The sequence below is a fragment of the Mirounga angustirostris genome, unplaced genomic scaffold (assembly GCF_029215605.1).
Source record: "Mirounga angustirostris isolate CCGP_5_RB_7025 unplaced genomic scaffold, mMirAng1.0.hap1 SCAF_11, whole genome shotgun sequence".
Taxonomy (NCBI): Eukaryota; Metazoa; Chordata; class Mammalia; order Carnivora; family Phocidae; genus Mirounga; species Mirounga angustirostris.
Genome location: NW_026991719.1, coordinates 35,636,423 through 35,657,274, shown reverse-complemented (window position 1 = coordinate 35,657,274; position 20,852 = coordinate 35,636,423).

Genomic DNA, 20,852 nt, shown 5'->3' with positions numbered 1-20,852 from the left:
AGAGAGAGAGCATGAGCAGGGGGAGGGGCGATGGGAGAGGGAGAAGCAGACTCCGCACTGAGCACAGAGCCAGATGTGGGGCTCAATCCCATAATCCTGAGATCATGACCTCAGCCAAAGGCAGACGCTTAACCAACTGGGCCACTCAGGTGCCCCGTGCCTGTACTTTTGATATCATTTCCAAGAAATCATTTCTAAGATCAATGTCATGAAGATTTCCCCTTATGTTTTCTTCTAGGCATTGCAGTTTCAGGTCTTATGTTCAAGTCTTTAATTCATTTTGAGTTGATTATTATACATGATGTAAGGTAAGGGTCCAGTTTCATTCTTTGCATGTGGATATCCAGTTTTCCTAGCACCCTTTATTGAAGAGACTATCATTTCCTCATTGTATATTCTTTGCTCCCTTATCAAATATAAGTTGACCATATATGAGAAAATTTATTTCTGGGCTCTTGCTTATGTTCCATTGATCTATGTGTCTGTTTTAAATGACAGTATCATACAGTTTTATTTACTGTATGTAAATACAGTAATATATTTTGTATATATTTCTTTGTAATATATTTTGAAATTAGGAAGTGTGAGGCCTCCAGATTGATTCTTACTTCTTGAGATTGCTTTGGCTATTTGGGGTCCTTTGTGGTTCCATATGAATTTTAGGTATGTTTTACTAGTGTTTCTGTAAAAATGCCATTGGAATTTTGATAGGAATTGCACTGGCTCTGTAAGTGGGTTTGGATAGTATGGCCATTTTTTTTTTTTTTAAAGATTTTATTTATTTATTTGACAGAGAGAGACACAGTGAGAGAGGGAACACAAGCAGGGGGAGTGGGAGAGGGAGAAGCAGGCTCCCCGCAGAGCAGGGAGCCCGATGCGGGACTCGATCCCAGGACCCTGGGATCATGACCTGAGCTGAAGGCAGTCGCTTAACCAACTGAGCCACCCAGGCGCCCAGTATGGCCATTTTAACAATACTAATTCTTCCAATCTATTAACTCACAATATCTTTTTTTTTAAAGATTTTATTTATTTATTTGACAGAGACACAGCGAGAGAGGGAACACAAGCAGGGGGAGTGGGAGAGGGAGAAGCAGGCTTCCTCCGGAGCAGGGAGCCCGATGTGGGGCTCGATCCCAGGACCCTGGGACCACGACCCGAGCTGAAGGCAGATGCTCAATGACTGAGCCACCCAGGCGCCCCTCTTTTTTTTATTAACTCAAAATATCTTTCCATTTTTATGTGTCTTCTTCAATTTCTTTCATCAATGTTTTGTAGTTTTCAGTTTTGTCATCTTTCATCTTGGTTAAATCTATTCCCATGTAGTTTATTCTTTTTGATGCTGTTGTAAATGGGATATTTTTCTTAATATCTTCTGCAGATAGTTTGTTCTAACTGTATAGACATGCAACTGATTTTTTTCTGTTTATTTTGTATCCTGCAACTTCAACAAACTCATTTATTAGTTCTAAGAGGTGTGTGTGTGTGTGTGTAATCTTTAGGGTTTTCTACATATGAAATTGCGTCATCTGTGAACAGAAGTAATTTTACTCTGGTGAAGACTCCCAGTATTCTATTGAATAGAGGTGGTGAGAGTGGGCATCCTTGCTTTGTTCTCAATCTTAGAGGAAAAACTTTCCATTTTCCATATTGAGTATGATGTTAGTTGTGTGCCTGTCATACATGGCCTTTATTATATTGAGGTACATCACTTCTCTACCTAATTAGTTGAGTTTTATCAAGAAAGGATGTTGAATTTTGTTAAATGCTTTTTTCTGCTTCTATTGAGATGATCACATGATTTTTATCCTTCATCATGTTAATGTGGTAGATCTTATTAATTGATTTTTGCATGCTGAATCATCCTTGCATCCCAGGGATAAATCCCACTTGATCATGGTGTATGGTCTTTTAAATGTACTGTTAAATTTTGTTTGCTAGCATTTTGTTGAGGATTTTTGCATGTATGTTCATGAGGGATATTGGCCTTAATTTTCTTATATTGTACTGTTCTTATTTGGCTTTGGTATAGGGTAATGCTGGCCTCATAAAGTAAGTTTGGAAGTGTTCCCTCTAGAATTTTTTGGAAGAGTTTGAGAAGGATTGGCATTAATTATTTAAATATTTGGTAGAATTTGCCAGTGATGCCATGTGGTCCTGGGCTTTTCTTTGTTAGGAGGTTTTTGTTTATTGATTCAGTCTTCTTATTCATTATTGGTCTGTTCAGATTTTCTTTCTTCATGACCCAGTGTTGTTAGGTTGTATGTTCCAGGAATTTATCCATGTTTTCTAGGTTATCCACTTTGTTGGAACATAATTATTTATAGAAGTCTCTTGCAATCCTTTTTATTTCTGTAACATCAGTTGTAATGTCTTTTTAAAAAAGATTTATTTAGGGGCACCTGGGTGGCTCAGCTGGTTAAGTGACTGCCTTCGGCTCAGGTCATGATCCCAGGGTCCTGGGATAGAGCCCCGCATTGGGCTCCCTGCTCAGCGGGAAGCCTGCTTCTCCCTCTCCCACTCCCCCTGCTTGTGTTACCTCTCTTGCTGTCTCTCTCTGTCAATTAAATAAATAAAATAAAATAAAAGTTTTATTTATTTGAGAAAGAGATGGGGAGAGAGAGAGAGAGCATGAGTAGAGCGAGGGGCAGAGGGAGAGAGAATCTTCAAGCAGACTCCTGCTGAGCACGGAGCCAGACACTGGACTCCATCTCACCATCCTGAGATCACCACCTGAGCCAAAACCAAGAGTTGGATGCTTAACCGACTGAGCCACCCAGGCACCCCATAATCCATTTACATTTAAAGTGATTATTGATAGGGAAGGACTTACTACTGCCATTTTTATCATTGTTTACTATTTTTCTTATAGTTCTTTTGTCCTTTTGTTTTCTTGCTGTCTTTCCTTGTGTTTCATAGATTTTTTGGGGGGGTTGTGACATGCTTTGATTCCTTTCTTATTTTCTTTTGTATCTTCTATAGGTATTTTCTTTCTGGTTACCAAGGGACTTACATAAAACACCTTATAGTGACGGCCATCTATTTTAAGCTGGTAAGTTCAATCACATAAAAACTCTACACTTCAGGGGTGCCTGGGGGGGCTCAGTTGGTTAAGCGTCTGCCTTTGGCTCAGGTCATGATCCCAGGGTCCTGGGATGGAGCCCCACGTCGGGCTCCCTGCTCAGCGGGAGCCTGCTTCTCTCTCTCCCTCTGTTGCTCCCCCTGTTTGTGCTCTCTGTCAAATAAATAAATAAAAAACAAAACAAAACTCTACACTTCTACTTCTCCCCCCTCCACTTAATGTTATTGATGTCTGAAATTACATCTTTTATATTGTGTATCCAATGACATTTTTATGATTATAGTTATTATACTTTTGTCTTTTAAGTTTTATACCAGAATTAAAATGATTTATGTACCATAGTTACAGTATTTTAGTATTCTGTACTTGTTTATATATTTATACTCTTATACTAGTGAGCTTTATACTTTTATGTATTTTTGTGTGCTGTTTAGTGTGTTTTCATTTCAACCTGAAAGACTCTCTTTAGCATTTCTTTTAAGGCTGGTCTAGTACTGATGACCTCCCACAGCTTTAGTTTACCTGCGAAAGTCTTTCTCTCTCCATTTTTGATGGACAATTTTGATGGATATAGTATTCATGGCTGGCAGTTTTTTGTAGCACTTCAAATATATCCCTTCTGGCCTGCAAGGTTCCTGCTGAAAAAAATCTGCTTATGGTCTTATGAGGGTTTCCTTGGATATGATGAGTTCACTTTTATTTTGCTGCTTTCCAAATTCTCTCTTTGACTTTTGACAATTTGATTATAACATGCCCATTAGGGTTCTTGAATGTGGATGCCATTTCCTTCCCCAAATTTGGGAAGTTTTCAGCCATCATTTCTTTAAATAAACTTTCTGTTCCTTTCTCTCTCTTCTTCCCTTCAGTTATTGCATTCTTCATCTCCAAAATTCTGTTTGGTTCTTTTTTATATTTTCTATCTCTTTGTTGTACTCATTTTGTTCAGGCATAATTTTCCTGAGTTCATTGTGCATCTTTATGATGATTATTTTGCATTCTTTGTCAGGTAATTCATGTACCCCCATTTCTTTAGTGCTGATTTATGGAGATTTATTTTGTCCCTTTGATTGAGCCATTTCCCCCTGTTTATTGATGTCCTTGTAACTTTGTGTTGATATCTGTTGATATTTGAAAAAACAGCCACCTCTCCCAGTTTTTACAGACTGGCTTTGTACAGGGAAAGACCTTCACCAATCAGCCTGGCTAGAGATCCTGGGGCCTGTCAAACATTTTCTGTGGATGTGTCTTCTCTAGACTTGTGCATGTAGATTTCTTAAAAAAAAAAAATAAATTATTTAATTATTTATCTGAGAAATAGAGAAAGAGAGAGCATGCACACACAAGCAGGGGGAGGAGCAGAGCGAAAGGGACAAGCAGACTCCCCGTTGAGCAGGGAGCCTGAGACAGGGCTCGATCCCAGGACCCCAAGATCATGACCTGAGCCGAAGTCAGATGCTTAACCAACTGAGCCACACAGGTGCTCCATGCATGTAGATCTCTAATTAAAGGGATTTACTTGTTTCTTTCATTCAAAATCTCATAATCTCTTGCTTACTCTGGTGTCTGCTGTACTGTGAGTCCTCTGAAACAGCAGCATGCTGCCTAGCTTTTTATTTTCCAGGGGCCCTCCAGGCATCTAGAGTTATGTCAGGTCCTGTCAGTGCCCCAAGTTGTGCTAGACAGAAATCAATCCTTTGGGCAGCTCCCCAATAAGCCAGAATGTTGGATGCATACTCCACCCTTCTCTTTCTCTCCCGAGGAAGAAGGTGCCAACTTGTATCAGTGTCTTTCTCCTGTACCATGGGTCCTCTGGGGCAACAGCAGGCTGCACTGATCTTTTTTGTTCTCAGCAGTTCTCAGGCATCTAGAGTATGCTAGGTCCCATCCGTGCTCCGAGACAGAAACCAGTCCCTTGGACACCCCCCTGAAAAACTGGAATGTTGGACACATGCTCCACTATTCACTTTTCCCTTGAGGGAGAGGCCACCAAGCTGTATCAGCCTCTGTCTGTTGTACTGCAGGTTCCCAGGAGTAGCAGCATGTTGCCCAGCTCTTTTTTGTTCTCAGCGGGCCCCCAGGTATTTCAAGTATGCTAGGTCTTGTCAGCGCTCAGAGGCAGGCAAGACAGAAGCCAGTCCCTCAGGTAGTCCCCTTGAAAAGTCAGAACATTGAATGTATAATTTAGCCTTCTCTTTCGCTACCCAGGGAGATACCAGGAGCTGGGAGTTTTCTCACAATCATGTGGCACTGTGCTAGGGGAGGGACTAAGGGAAGAGGGTCACAGAATTTCCTAGGACCTTTGATGTAGCTGATTTCATGCTTGCCTGGGGGTTACAGGAGCCTTTTAAGTGGTTTCTGGATTTCTCATAAAGGGAATTCATTCCTGTATTGTTTTTGGTGTCTCTGTGGGAGGAAGAATTGTCTGGGCATCCTATTCTGCCATTTTGCTTACATCACTCTGCCTCAGCTTTCCAACCGAGGCCATTGTCTTTCTGGGTAGCTCCCAGAGAACTGAGTATGGTCGTGTTACTAGGCTCTGATCATGACTGTGCCACGTGGAACTCCTGTAATGGGCAATCTTTGCTTTGGAGCTCCCTGTTGTATTGGGTAAGACTGTCAGATCTGTACTGCAGTCTGAAGCTGGCCCTGCCCAACCTGCATTCTCCCCCTTTTATCTTTCACAGGCATTACCTACTAGTAGACCTCTTCACTCCTAACTCTGTCCAAGTATCTGCTTCCCGCAAGACTCAACTAATAAACAGGTCTGATCTCAAAGTCCTGTGGTTCTGCCTCACAGTCTTCATTCTTGGCTGATATTGATCACTTAATGAACACCCTCTGGGGAAAGTTGTTCAAGTGGTCTCTTCAATTTGTCCTCCACCAACACCGATTTGCTTGTGGCAAAGACTGGCTGGCTGTTCACCAAACCCCTTAATTTGTTCTCCTGGGAACATTACTAGACTACATTTCCCAGCCTCCCTTGCAGTTAGGTGGATATCAAAGAAAATACATTTCTTTTCCTCTCTTGATACTTGCAGCGATCAAGTATATTGGAAAGAGCATAGGATGGGCTTTGAGATGTATGATCAGTGTTTTCTTTCTCTTGGTTCTCTCATCTAGAAGGGATTACATTTCAACTAATTTTTTAAAATGGACTCTGAGAGACTAAGTAGAAAAATAGGCCCTTGGATTGCAAAGAAAGACAATATCATGTTAGAACTCCTGAACTGGATGAAGAGGGATTAGAGTTATTGTTCATCACCATCCGGAAGTAATATTAGAGTGTTCATTACCACAGGGCTCCATTAACAGAAGTACCTGAGCTTGTAAGGCCCATGATAGGCTCACCCCAGAGAAACTCAAGTCCCCGTAGTACCTGCCCACGAGTACTGCACCAGTTATTGTTCTGCAGTGACATTTTAGGCATTGGTTGTGAAAATTGAAAATACTATTTACCCTCTCCAGAAATGACTTGTGTCAAGTTTTAAATGGCTTAATTAGTAATGCTATTCCAGAGGCACTGATACTGTAGAAGAACACTATTTATGGCATGTCTAATGATCTTCCATCTGCCCCCAGATGCATGACATTTACCATGTAACCACTATAGCATCTCCTTGTGCTAGCATAAGCAATATTTTATAGTATCATCTCTATAGTAATGGCTGACAACATGACAGAGTTTAATAAACAATCTAAACTTTACCTGGAATGGCACCAGCATTCTTGTCTTTGTTTTGCTATTATCACTGCTGTTAGCTCAATTTAAAATTTCATTTTCTTCATGAGCCACTTTAAAAGAAGCTACCCATTGGCAAATGTTTCGCCACTTTGAATTTTTTTTATTATTTTCCTTTTTAAATTGTTATACAGTAAAATAAACATTTTTCTTTGGTATACTCTTCTATGAATTTTAAATCATATATAGACTTGTGTAACTACCACAACAATCAGGATATTGAATAGTTCCATCAAACTCAAAACTCCCTCATGCTGTCCCATTATAGTCACCCTCTCAGCCCAAACACCATTGATTTGTTTTTGTCTCTATAATTTTATATTTTTGAGAATGTCATATAAATGAAATCATACCGTATGTACTTTTGGGGACTGACTTCTTTCACTCAGCATAATGCCTTTGAGATTCTAAGTTGTTCTATGTAATAATAGTTCATTCCTTTTTATTGCTAAGTAGAATTTCATTATTATGGATATATCACATAGAGTTTGTTAATCCATTCACCAATGGAAGGATATTTTGATTGCTTCCAGTTTGGGGCAAAAGGAATAGAGGAAATTATAAAAGTTAATGTCTAAGTTTTTCTGTGAGCTTAAGTTTTCATTTCTCTAGGGCAGAGTTTGGCAAACATTTTCTGTAAAGTGCCAGATAGTAAATATCTCAGGTTTTGTGGGTCACGTATAGTCTTTGTAACATATTCTTAAAGAAAAAAAAACAAAACAAAAAAACTGACAAACAACTCTTTAAAATGATAAAAAGCATTCTTAGCCTGCAGCCATACAAAATCAGATCCTTGGCCTGATTTGACCTGCTTGCTTTAGTTTGGTGACCCCTGCTCTAGGGCAAATACTTAGAACTGGGATTGTCGGGATATATGGTAAATGTATGTTTAACTTTATAAGAAACTGCTGCACTGTTTTCCAGAGTGGCTGTAGTATTTTGCATTCCTACTCTGTGTATAAAAGTTCCAATTGTTCTACGTCTTGGCAGCACCTGGTCCTGTCTGTATTTGTTTTGTTTTGTCTTTTACTATTCTAATATATGTTGGTAGTATCTCACTGGGACTCTGCTTTGCATTTCTCCAATAGCTAATAATGTTGAGTACCTTTTCATGTGGTTACTTGACATCTATATATCTTCTCTGGTGAAAGTCTGTTTATGCCTTTTGCCTGTTTTCTAACTGATTGTTTTGCTACTGTTAAGTTTTGAGAGTTCTTTATATATTCTAAATACAAATCCTTTGTCAGATTTGTGGTTTGCAAATACTTCCTCCCAGGCTATAGCTTGTCTTTTCATCCTCTTACCAGGGTCTTTCTCAGAGAAAAAGTTTTAATTTTGATGAGGTCCAATTTATCAATTTTTTTTTTCTTTTATTGATCGTGCTTTTGGTGTCAAGACAACGAATTCTCTGCCTAGCCCTACGTCCCAAAGATTTTCTCCTACTTTTTCCTTAATGTTTTATAGTTATGTTTTGCATTTAAGTCCTTGTTCCATTTTGAGTTAGTTTTTGTGTAAGATGTGAGGTTTAGATTGAGATTCTCTTTTTCTCCTGGAGGATGTACAATTGCTTCAGCACCATGTTGAAAAGGTAACTTTCCCTCTATTGGATTGCTTTTGCATCTTTGTTGGAAATCAGCATACATATTTCTGTGAATTATATTTCTGGATTCTCTATTTTGTTCCACTGATTTATGTGCTTATTAATCTATGTGTCTATCCCCCTGCAAAATACCACATGGCTTTGATTACTGTAGCTATATAGTAAGTCTTAAAATCAGGTAGTGTGGTTCCTCCAATTTATTCTTTTTCTTTTAAGACTTTATTTATTTATTTATTTTTAAAGATTTTATTTATTCACTTGAGACATACAGAGAGAGCGAGAGAGAGAGAGAGAGAGAGCATGAGCAGGGAGAGGGGCAGAGGGAGAGGGAGAAGCAGGCTCCCTGCTGAGCAGGGAGCCTGATGTGGGGCTCGATCCCAGAACCCTGGGATCATGACCTGAGCCGAAGGCAGACGCCCAACCATCTGAGCCACCTAGGCACCCCTATTTATTTATTTTAGAGAGGGAGTATGCGAACAGGGGGAGGAGCAGAGGGAGAGGGACAAACAGACTCTGTGCTGAGTGCAGAGCCTGACATAGGACTCAATCTCACAACCCTCAGATCATGACCTGAGCTGGAATCAAGAGTTGGGACACTTAACTGACTGAGCCACCCAGGCACCCCTATTCTTCTTTTTCAAAACTGTCTTAGCTATTCTAGTTTATTTTTCCATATGTGTTATTTTTTTTTTTTTAAGATTTTATTTATTTATTTGAGAGAGAGAAAGCAAGCAAGCACAAGCAAGTGGAGGGGCAGAAGGAGAGGGAGAAGCGGACTCCCTGCAGGGAGTCTGATGTGGGGCTAGATCCCAGGACCCTGGGATCATGACCTGAGCCGAAGGCAGAGGCTTAACCGACTGAGCCACCCAGGTGCCCCTCCATATAATTTTTAGAATCAGCTTTTTTATATCTAAAAACTGGAATTTTGATTGAAATTATGTTGTATTTATAGGTCAATTTGGGGGAATTGGCATCCTTTCTAAATTTCAGCATGTCTCTCCCATTGTTTATGTCTTTGATTTCTTCCATCAACTTTTTGTAGTTTTTAGTATGCAGCTTCTGTATGTGATTTGTTAGATTTATACCTAGATATTTCATTTTTTGGAGTTATGTAAATGGTATTTAAAAGACATCTTGGTTTCCAAATCACTGGTATATAGAAACAGTATTGGCAAATTGTTAATATGCCAAAATATTGTGTGTTGACCTTGTATTCTACAATCTTGCTAAACTCTTAGTAGTTTCAGAAAAAAATTTTGTGGATTCTTTGGGATTTTGTCTATATACAACCATGTTGCTTGTGAAAAAGCACAGTTTTATTTCTTCCTTTTCAGTATGTATACCTTTCATTTCTTTTTTCTACCTTATTGTACTGGCTAGGATTTCCAGTATGAGATTGAATAGGAGTGATGAGAGTGTATTTCCTTGCCTTCTTCCCTGTCTTAGAAAGAAAGTGTTCAATCTTTCATTACCAATGATATTTGCTCTAGGTTTTTTTGTTGTTGTTGTTGTTGCCTTTTATTAGGTTAAGAAAGTTTCTTTTTATTCTTAGTTTTCTGAGAGCTCTTCCTTTTTTTCATGAATGGATCTTGACTTGTCAAATACTTTTTTGCATCATTTGATATGATCATGTGGTTTTTCTTCAATAGCCTGTTGATATGGATTACACGGATTTGTGCATACTGAATGAGCCTTGCATTCCTGGGATAAACTTCCCTTGGCTACAGGTTATTAATTTTATATATTCCTAGATTTGATTTCTTAATGTTTTCTTGATGGCCATAGGGATATTAATATGTTTTCTTTTCTTGTAACATTCTGATCTGGTGATGGTATCACAGTAATGCTGCCTTCATAAAATATATTTGTAAGTGTTCTATTTTCTGAAAGAGATTGTATAGAAGTGGTGTTATTTATTGTTTAAATGTTTGGTATGATTTGCCAGTAAAACTATCTGGACCTGGAGCTTTCCTTCTGGAAAGGTATTTAACCATGCATTTGATTTAAGTTATTGGACTATTCAGATCATCTGTTTTATCTTGAGTGATTTTTGGCAGTTTTTGTTTTTTTGAGGAATTGGTCTATTTAATTAAAGTTGTGAAATTTTTGTCCATAAAACTATTCATAATATTCCTTTTTTATCCTTTTAATGTCTACAAGTTTTGTAGTGATCATCTCTCTTTCATTCTTGATATTGATAATTTGTTTCTTCTATTTCCTTGTCAGTCTTGGCAGATCAATTTTATTGATCTATTCAAAGGACCAGCTTTTTCTTTCATTGATTTCGTTCTGTTGTTTTTTTGCTTTCAATTTCATTGATTTCTGCTCTTATCTTTATTATTTCCTTCCTTCTGCTTGCTTTGTGTTTGTTTTACTCTTTTTTTCTGTTTTTTGTTTTGTTTTCTTTTAGGGTGGAAGATTAGATTATTGATTTCAGTTCTTTCTTTTCTAATATCAACATCTGATACTACAAATATCCATCTAAGTATTCTTCAGTTGTATCTCACTAATTTTGAAATGTTATAGTTCCATTTTTGTTCAGTTCAAAATAATGTCTAATTTCATTTGAGATCCATGAATTATTTAGGAATGTGTTATTTAATTTCCAACTGGAGACACAGAACATACTTTATGATTTTAAGTCTTTCCAGTGTATTGAGGTTTGTTTTAACCCTGGATGTGGTCTATCTGGATGAATGTTCCATGTGCACTTGAACATATTCTGCTCTTGTTTGGGAGGGGATTGTTACATAAATATCAATTAGATATAGTTGATTGATAGTGTTGTTCAATGTTGTATCTTCACTGATTTTCTAGTAGTTCTATTGATTTCTGAGAGCAGAGTGTTGAAATCTCCAAATATAATTGTGAAATTTTCCCTTTTTTGTTCTCTCAGCTTTTGCTTAATGTATTTTCAAACTTTGTCTTTTTATTGGTGTGTGTAGACCATTCACAATTAGCATAGTTATTAATATGCTTGAATTTACATTTACTATTTTATTATTTATTATCCATTTGTTCATTCTGCTTTTTGTTATTCTGTTTCTATTTCCTGTCTTCTTTTGCATTATTTGAACATTTTTCATTTCATTTTAATTTAAATTTATCTATTATGTTTTTTAACTCTTTGTATAGTTTTGCTTGTCTTTTTTTGTTAAGTGGTTGCTCTTGGAATTACAATAGACATACTTAACTCCTTGCCCTCTACTTTGAATTAATACTTTACCACTTCATGGTGCCTGGGTGGCTCATTTGGTTAAGCATCTGCCTTCAGCTCAGGTCATGATCCCAGGGTCCTGGAATCAAGCCCCAGCATTGGACTCCCTGCTCAGTTGGGAGCCTGGTGCTCCCTCTCCCTTTGCCTCTCCCCCTCACTCATGTGCTCTCTCTCAAATAAATAAATAAAATCTTAAAAAAAAGTATTTTACCACTTCAAGTAGAATGTAGAAATCTTACCATCACATAGGTCCCTTTACCCTCCTCCTTTTATGTTATACTTGTCTTATATACTACAGCTACATACATTGAAAACCCCATTAAACAATTGTATAGTTCTTGCTTTGAATCATTAAACATATTTTAAAGACTTTGAGAGAAGAAGATTGGTCTATTTTATTTACCTAGATATTTACCATTTCTATTGCTCTTCCTTCAGTCCTGATGGTCCACATTTCCTTCTGTTATTATTCCCCCTCTATCTGAAGAACTTCCTTTAGCAATTGCTTTAGAACAGTTATGCTGGCAATGACTTCTGTTAGTTTGCCTGAGCATGTCATTGTTTCAGCTTGATTCCTGAGGGATATTTTCACTGGATATAGAATTCTTTTTATTTTTTAAGTTTTATTTATTTAAGTAATCTCTACACCCCACGTGGGGCTCCAACTCACAACCCCAAGATCAAGAGTCACATGCTCCTCTGACTGAGCCAGCCAGGTGCCCCTGGATATAAAATTTTGGGTTGACTTTTTTTTTTAAGGGTTTTATTTATTTATTTGAGAGAGCGAGAGAGAGCACACAAGCAGGGGGGTGGGGAAGGGTACAGGGGAAGGGAGAACCAGACTCCCCACTGAGCAGGGAGCCTGACACAGGACTCAATCCCAGGACCCTGAGATCATGACCTGAGCCAAAGGCAGACACTTAACCGACTGAGCCACCCAGGTGGCCCTGTGTTGACTTTTTTTTTTTAAACAAAAGCTTCATGCCACTTTCTTCTTATCTCCATGGTTTCTGATAAGAAATCTGCAGTCATTCAAATAGTTGTAATATACTGTTTCACTCTGTCTGCTTTCAAGATTTTTTGTTTTTAGTTTTCAGCCATTTGATTATGATGTATGTTGGTATGGGTTTTTTGTTTGCTTGTTTGATTGCTTATTTATCTTGCTTCAGATTCATCAAGCCTTTTGAATCTGGAGGTTTAGGTATTTCACCAAATTGGAGAAGTCTTCAGTCACTATTTCTTCTATTATTGTTTTTCAGTACCACACTTTTTCTCCTTTCCTTTTGGAGCTCAGATGACATGAATGCTAGCCCTTTTATTATTGTTCCACATTTCTTGAGGCTCTGTTCATTTTTTTCAATTTTTGTTTTCTTGGTTGTTCAGATTGAGCACATTTGATATACATTTAAATTTAATTTGATATACATTTAAGTTTAATAACATTTTCCTGTCATCATTGTTTTACTATTGAACTCATGCTGTGAGGTGTTTTTTTTTTTTTTTTTTTTAACCTAGGTTATCTTCTACCTTGAGGGGCTCTACACTCTGAAACAAGATAATGTTTTGTTGTTCAACCTTGTGTTTTCTGCCTCCCACAACATGGCAGTCTAGGAAAATCAATCAATCATCACTGAAATATTAGTAATAATAAAAAGGAACCAGTATAGGAACTGTACAAAAATATCCTCAAGAATAAAGGAGCAAGACCAAGAGAAGGCCAAATGGCAAACATCAGAAATAATTTGCCAAGGAAAAAAATGAAAATCATGACCAAATATTTATATAGGAATACAAAAAACTTAATAAAAGCACAATATGTGAATAAGGAATTTAAACACAGATAAAATAGCTCAAGAAAAAATAAGATAAAAGAAATAAGAAATGGCTAGCAGAGTTCAGAAAAGAAATGGAGAAGACATATAAAGGAGAAATGAAGGTCATGTTATAAACATCAAAAAAAAAAAAGAGAGAGATTTCTTAAAAAAAAAAAAAAGCCATGGGCATGAAAGGAAGGCTTGAGAAAAGTGAACCAAATGAATGAGAATATAACAAGTAGTTTTCAGAAGTTTAAAAGGATTAGGGGGGCACCTGGGTGGCTCAGTTGATTAAGAGTCCCAACTCTTGATTTTGGCTCAGGTCATGATCTTACCGTCGTGAGATCAAGCCATGCATCCAGCTCCACACTGAGGGTGGAGCCTGCTTAAGATTCTTTCTCTCCCTCTGTTCCTCCCCCTTGCTTGTGAGTGTTCTCTCTCTCTCTCTGAAAAAAGAAAAAAAAATGTTTAAAAAGGATTAAAGAGAAAATGACATATATAAAGAACAAAGATCTACCACATGTATGATTGGTATTTCTGAATAAGAGAATAGATTAAATGGAATAGCAACGTCAACAAAAATGTTCAAATATATGATTCAAGAGTGCTTTCAGAAATAAGACTTGAATTTTAGTTTGAAAAACAAACCTATCCCAGGTAAAATTGATATAGAATAACTACCTTCAACACATATCCCAATGAAGCTAATGGATTTCAGAAATAAAGAAGGAATCCCATGAGAATCCTTGCAAATAAAACAAGTTAGTTGTGAATGGGAAAAAAATCATTTGGCTTCCAGCCTCTCTATAATAGTATCCAACACTAGAAGATGGAAGGGTAATGCCTACTAAGTCTTCAAAGAAGTGTGGTGAGCAGACTGTCATCCAAGTATAATGGCACAAACAGATGGCTTTATAGTTCTCAAGAGCCTTTCTTGAAGATAGAATTGTCTGATAAATTTCTACCAACAGATATAATAACACAAATGACTAGGAGTGATCAATGGGTCCATTAAAGGCTAAAGCGACTAGAGAAAGAGAATAGCATATAAATGTTATATATACTGTGATGATATAAATAGAAGTCATAATATAGCCAACCAAATTCTGGATATCCTAGAAGTGAAAAAACATGGAGGTAGTATAAGTATGCTAATTTCCTCATCTTTTGAGAATTATTTAAAGCCAATAATACAGACATAAATATTTTTCTTTGATGTTATTAGTTCACTTTAAGAAACTTATGTGTAGAGATCAATAACATTTATTTATTTTTAACATTTAGTTTTTAAATAATTTTAGATTTCCAGAAGACTTGCAGAGATAGTACAGAATATTCCTGTATACTCTTCACCCAGTTTCTCTAATGTTAACATCTTATATAACCATTGCTATGGTACAAATGTTTGTGTCCCCTCAAAATTCATATGTTGAGATCCTAATCCCCAAAGGTGGTGGTATTTGGAGGTGGGGCCTTTGGGAGGTGCTTTAGTCATGACGGTGGAGCTCTCATGAATGGGATTAATGTCATATAAAAGAGGTTTCAGAGAGATCCCTAGCCCCCTCTGCCATGAGGACACAATGAGAAGACACCAGCTATGGTTGGAAGAGGGCCCTCACTTGACCATGCTGGCACCTTGATCTTGGATTTCCAGCTTCCAGAACGGCGAGAGATAAATTTCTGTTGCTTATAAGCTACTCAGGCTGTGGTATTTTGTTAGAGGAGCCTGAATAGGCTAAGATGACTTCAGGACATTTATCAAAAGTAAGAAATGAACATTGGTACAATACTTTTTTTAAAGACTTATTTATTGGGGGGGGCAGATGGAGAGAATCCTCAAGCAGACTCCCCACTGAGCATGGAGCCCTACATAGGGTTCGATCCCATGACCCTGAGATCATGACTTGAGCTAAAACCAAGAGTTGGACGCTCAACTGATGGAGCCACCCAGGCACCCCCAGTATAATACTTTCAACTAAACACCAAACATTATTTGGAGTTCCCTTTTTCTCTTTTAAGATCTGATTCAGGATACCACATTGCATTTAGTCATGTCTCGTTAGTCTGCCATCTGTGACATTTTCTTGGTTTTTCTTTGTCCTTAAGGAACATTTACTTTTAAAAGCATTTTACTTTTTTAAAGTAATCTTTACGTTTCTGTGTCCTTTTGACACAACCCCAGTAGTCATTGATAGTTTCTTTGCTTATTTTGTACACTTCCTACCTCTAAGTGGAATCAGCCATTTCTCTAAAAAGCCCTGCTTCCTTTAGGTGAAAATGGTATTTAAAGGCCACCACGTTGGTACTAGTGTGTGAATGCTACTGAGTCACCATTGTAGCTAAGCCTTTGTCAGTATACAAAGCTAAGATATTCAATTTTTTTTGAAAAAACCCTAAATCATGGGTTTATATTGATATTTCCAATTTGAATTTATGATTAAAGTTTATTTGATTTCATACTAGCATCTCTTTTATCTTTTGTGGAAAATCTTTATTTCTAACAACATAAACATAATTGTTAATTAGGCTTATACTGTGTGTGTATGAAAGTAGCAATACTAATATCACTAAGACTACTGAAAGCAGTTTAAGATTTTTTTTTAAAAGATTTTATTTATTTATTTGTCAGAGAGAGAGAGTGCACAAGCAGGGGGAGAGTCAGAGGGAGAGGGAGAAGCAGACTCTCCACTGAGCAGGGAGCCCAACTTGGGGCTCGATCCCAGGACCCTGAGATCATGACCTGAGCCGAAGGCGGACTCTTAACCGACTGAGCCACCCAGGCATCCCAGTTTAAGATTTTTTTTAAGAGTGCTTTGTCCTAAGGGTATATTCCACTAGGTCTGTATCACCAAAACACTGTATTTTAAAGCAATTTGAAGAAATTATTTTTCACCGTGAGAGAATGCCACCATCTGATGCATCAGTGCTTCTAACTGGTATAACCCAAATCACATCCAAAACCCTGGCTGCAAAGGAACCTTTTATCTTTCTAGACTGTACACACTGAAATGTGTGTTGAACAAGTCAGTCTGACACATCTACCTTTATAAGATTATAAGTAGGGGTTCAAAGTTGTCTGCTAAAAGGTTAGTGGGGTAGAGGATCAGGAAGTGTAGTGATAATTCAGAATTCCTGCTTGGGGGAGGTGAGGGCAAATGGTCTCAAAGACAAATAGATTTCTGATCAGTGCTCAGGACCCATCTGAAGAAAGAGTCTGAATTCCTAATGGCATTGTCTGCACCATTGCATCTGGCAGCCTAGGTAAGAGGAGAGAAGAGTGGGCTTTGCAATGGTGGGAGTATAAAAGCATGCGGGACCTACAGTGCTGGCTACAGAGGAATTGATGTGATATACCACAAAGCTGTAGTCAAGGAAAGAGAGAAAGTTAACACAGACAGAAAAATAATGATAAGCATATGCAATAAGCCAGACACTGTCCTACGCACTTCACATATGTTAACTTAATCCTTATAACATGTTAAGGCAGGTATTATTATCATCCCCATTTTACAGATAAGGAAACTGAGATCCTGAGACGTTACTTTGACCAAGGTACACATACAGTAAGTGGCTGAATCAGAATTTAAACCCCGAAGTCTGGCTCCAGAGAAGGAAGCAATGAGACATTATTTATACCCATAATCTGGCAAAAATTACAAAAGCTGTAATACCTATAGCTGGAGGGGATATAGATTAAAAAGTACTCTTGCACATTGCTGGTGGACATTGAAGTATTACAGCGATTCCAGAAAGTAATCTGGTAACAACTGTTAATATTAACAAATTTCATTTCCCCAGCAACTCTGCTCCTGGGAATCTGTTCAGTAGGAATGAAAGTATTAGTAAGTAAGAATATGTGTAAAAGGATGTTTTATTGCAGCATTGCTCATAGTTGCAAAAAAAAAAAACTGGATGCCAAGTAAAAGCCTGCCAATAGGAGAATGGTTGAATAAATGATAGTTATGTCCACGCCACAAAAGTTATGCAGCCATTAAAAAGGATGCATTAGGGCTATACCAGGGGGTATGGTGAGTTCCATGAAGTATTATGAATCGAAAACAAAACAAAACAAAAACAAAAACCAAGGTGCAAAATTGCTAACACAAGAACAGGAATAAATGTGAATATCATCATTTTGTAATCTCTAATAAATTAGTGGATGTAAGCATCAATCATCATGGCTACTACCATCAAAAGAATTGTCAATGAGACTTTTTGTGTTTCCCGAAGGAAGAATACATCATCATCTGTCTATGAAGTAGTAATAAAAATTGGACCTGAATCTGATTAAGCCTCTAGAGCCAACTATAAGCTTATAGGAAATACAGAGGAGAGGGCATGTTAAATTAGACTCTGGGAAAACAAACACCAAAATCCCAGCTGTGGGATATGCTACAGGACAAATGTGTTGTGTTCTTCAGTAAATAAATTGCAAGAAAAAGAAAAATGACGGAGGGGGAAGCTATGGATTTAAAAGAGACTCAAAAGACATCACCCAGTTGCAAAGATTAGCCCTTATTTAGATCTTGATTCAAGCAAACAAATTGTTTTTTAAAAAGCCATGTATGATATTTATTGGACAACTGGAAGTCTGACACTGATTGGATATTAAGGAATTATTTATTATTTTTGCTAATGGTTTTGTAATTTAAGAGAATCCTTATCTCTTAGAGATGCATATGAATTATTGACAGATGAAATGATATGATGTCTGGCATTTGCTGAAAAATAATAAGAGGGCAGAGTGAGTGGGAATACAGATAAAATGAGATTGGCTCTATGTTGATAATTGTTGAAATTGGGTGATGGGTACATGGTGTTCATTATACTATTATTCTCTCTACTTTTTTTTATGTTTAAATTTTTTCCATGATGATTTTTCTAAAATCTTATGGTAGGGGTGCTAGACATATTCCATTTGTCCCTCCAGATCCCCTCTCTGCCTTCCCCCCCATGCTCTGTCTGGGAAGCTGACCTCTATGGATAGAATCAATGGGTTCCCATGCCCTCTGCTGGGTTTGTAAAATGGGATACCTGTAGGAGATGGAAGGAGGGAAGGAGACTGAAGTTGGTTTTTTAATTTCCCAGGGTCCCTCCCTGATGAGTCACAGTGAGCTGACCACCTCCTTTAATCAACCACAAGTCTCAGCTCCTGCCAGAGTGCTCTCCACCCATCCCTCTTTGCTGCTGATCCCTCTTCTTGCCCCCGGGTATTGCCCTATCCCTAGGTTTCTCTAGACCCTGCCCATGCTTTTATAAATAATCTCTTATTAAAATCTTCTCAAATTACCCAATTTGAGCATGCCATCTGTTTCTTGATGGGCTCCTGTCTGATACCAGAAGATAATCAGCAGCAACAGGTAGAATCAGGGTAAGAAGCCCAGAGTAGTGGGGAGGAGGCAGTAAAGGGGACTGAAGTGAGAGGAGAAGTAGCTGAGGACAGAAGTGATAGCCAAACTACACAACAACCTGTAAACCACAGATCTGTAGGACAGGACTGGTTGGGTTATTTGAACTCAAGTTTTCCCAGATGGTTAGGACCTGGCGGTTAGCAGGACCCTCAGATTCTCTTGTCCCAGGGGAATCTCAGCTGCCAGCAGGGACCCTGGTGCAGCTGGAAAGCCTTAGTGGCCTCTGGGAAAACAGCCCTTAAATTTTCCCCAGAGAGCTGGGGCAGGAAAGATAAGTGGTGGCTCCAGTAAAGGATAGTGCTCAGGCTACAAAATCTAAACCTGGGTGTGTCCCATACTGACAGCCTGGTCCCACACAGCAAAGAAAACTGAGCCAGTGGGAAGTGGGTTGGGTAATGCTCCAAAATCATGTGGTTCCCTAACTCTATTGAGCCGAAGCCTCTCTTAAAATGTTTTAATTTTAAAATACATGCATTTAACATTATATATAGCTGATAGTTCAAAATGGCTCAGAAATAAAAGCTATAACCAGATACATAATGAAAGGTCTCCCTCTAATGCCTGCCCCAGCTGCCCAGTCCCCTTCTTCCCCAATTAAACAGCCACTGTAACCTGCCAGAGATTTTTTTTTTAAAAGATTTTATTTATTTATTTGAGAGAGAGAGAATGAGAGACAGAGAGCATGAGAGGGAGGAGGGTCAGAGGGAGAAGCAGACTCCCTGCCGAGCAGGGAGCCCGATGCGGGACTCGATCTAGGGACTCCAGGATCATGACTTGAGCCGAAGGCTGTCGCTTAACCAACTGAGCCACCCAGGCGCCCCAGAGATTTTTTTTTTAATGTATGTGAATATACACTCTCACTCTTCTTTTAACATGATGTATGCTCTCTTCTGCTTTTTCTCTTAAAAACATCTTAGAGGGGCGCGTGCGTGGCTTAGTCGGTTGGGCGTCCAACTCCTGATTTTGGCTCAGGTCATGATCTCAGGGTCATGAGATTGAGCCCTGAGTTGGGCTCAGCGGGGAGTCTTTTTGAGATTCTCTCTCTCCCTCTGACCCTCCTCCCCCAAGTCCCCCAACATCTTAGAGATCTTTCCATACTGATACATACAGAGCTTCCTGATTCTTTTGTTCCAGCTATGTGGTATTCCACTGTACAGTAATGTACTTCATTATCCCTAGTGATAGAAATTTAGGTAGTTTCCCATCTTTTGTTATTACTAACAATACACATGTTGTATGAATGAATGAGTGAATAGGTGAATGTCTAAATGGACAACTTTGTACATGGATCATTTCCCATATCTGCTAATGTTTGTGAGGTAAATTCCTAGAAGTGAAATTACTGGGTCAAAGATCATATGCCCTTGTAGTATTTTTAAAGATTTTTATTTATTTATTTGAGAGAGAGTGAGTGAGAGAGAGAGAGAGAGAGAGAGAGAGAGAAGATGAGCAGGGGGGAGTAACAGAGGGAGAAGCATACTTCCTGCTGAGCAGGAAGCCTGACACAGGGCTGGATTCCAGGACTCCATGATAATGACCTGAGCTGAAGGTAGACGCTTAACCGACTGAGCCACAGAGGCGCCCCTGCTCTTGTAATTTTGATAAACACCGCCAAATTGACTTTCAGGAAGGTTGTACCAATTTACACAGGAAAGTTGTGCCAAGGCCCCTTGAAGACAGCTGTGGCAGGGGTGGGATGTCCTCTATGGTTGCCTCAATTGAAGTTAGTGCCCTGTGGGATCCCTCTACCCAGCTGGGCACTGTCACCAAACCTCTTTGATCCTGACATTCCTAAATCCAGGCCAGACCTTCTATATTAGTTTTCTATGGCTGCATAGCAAATTACCACAAACTTAGTGAATTAAAACAACATGAATTTATTATTCACAGTTTTGTGGGTGAGGAATCCTGGCACAGGTTAACTGGGTCCTCTGCTCAGGGTCTCACTGGGCTGAAATCAAGGTGTCAGCCAGATGGGGCTATGAACTA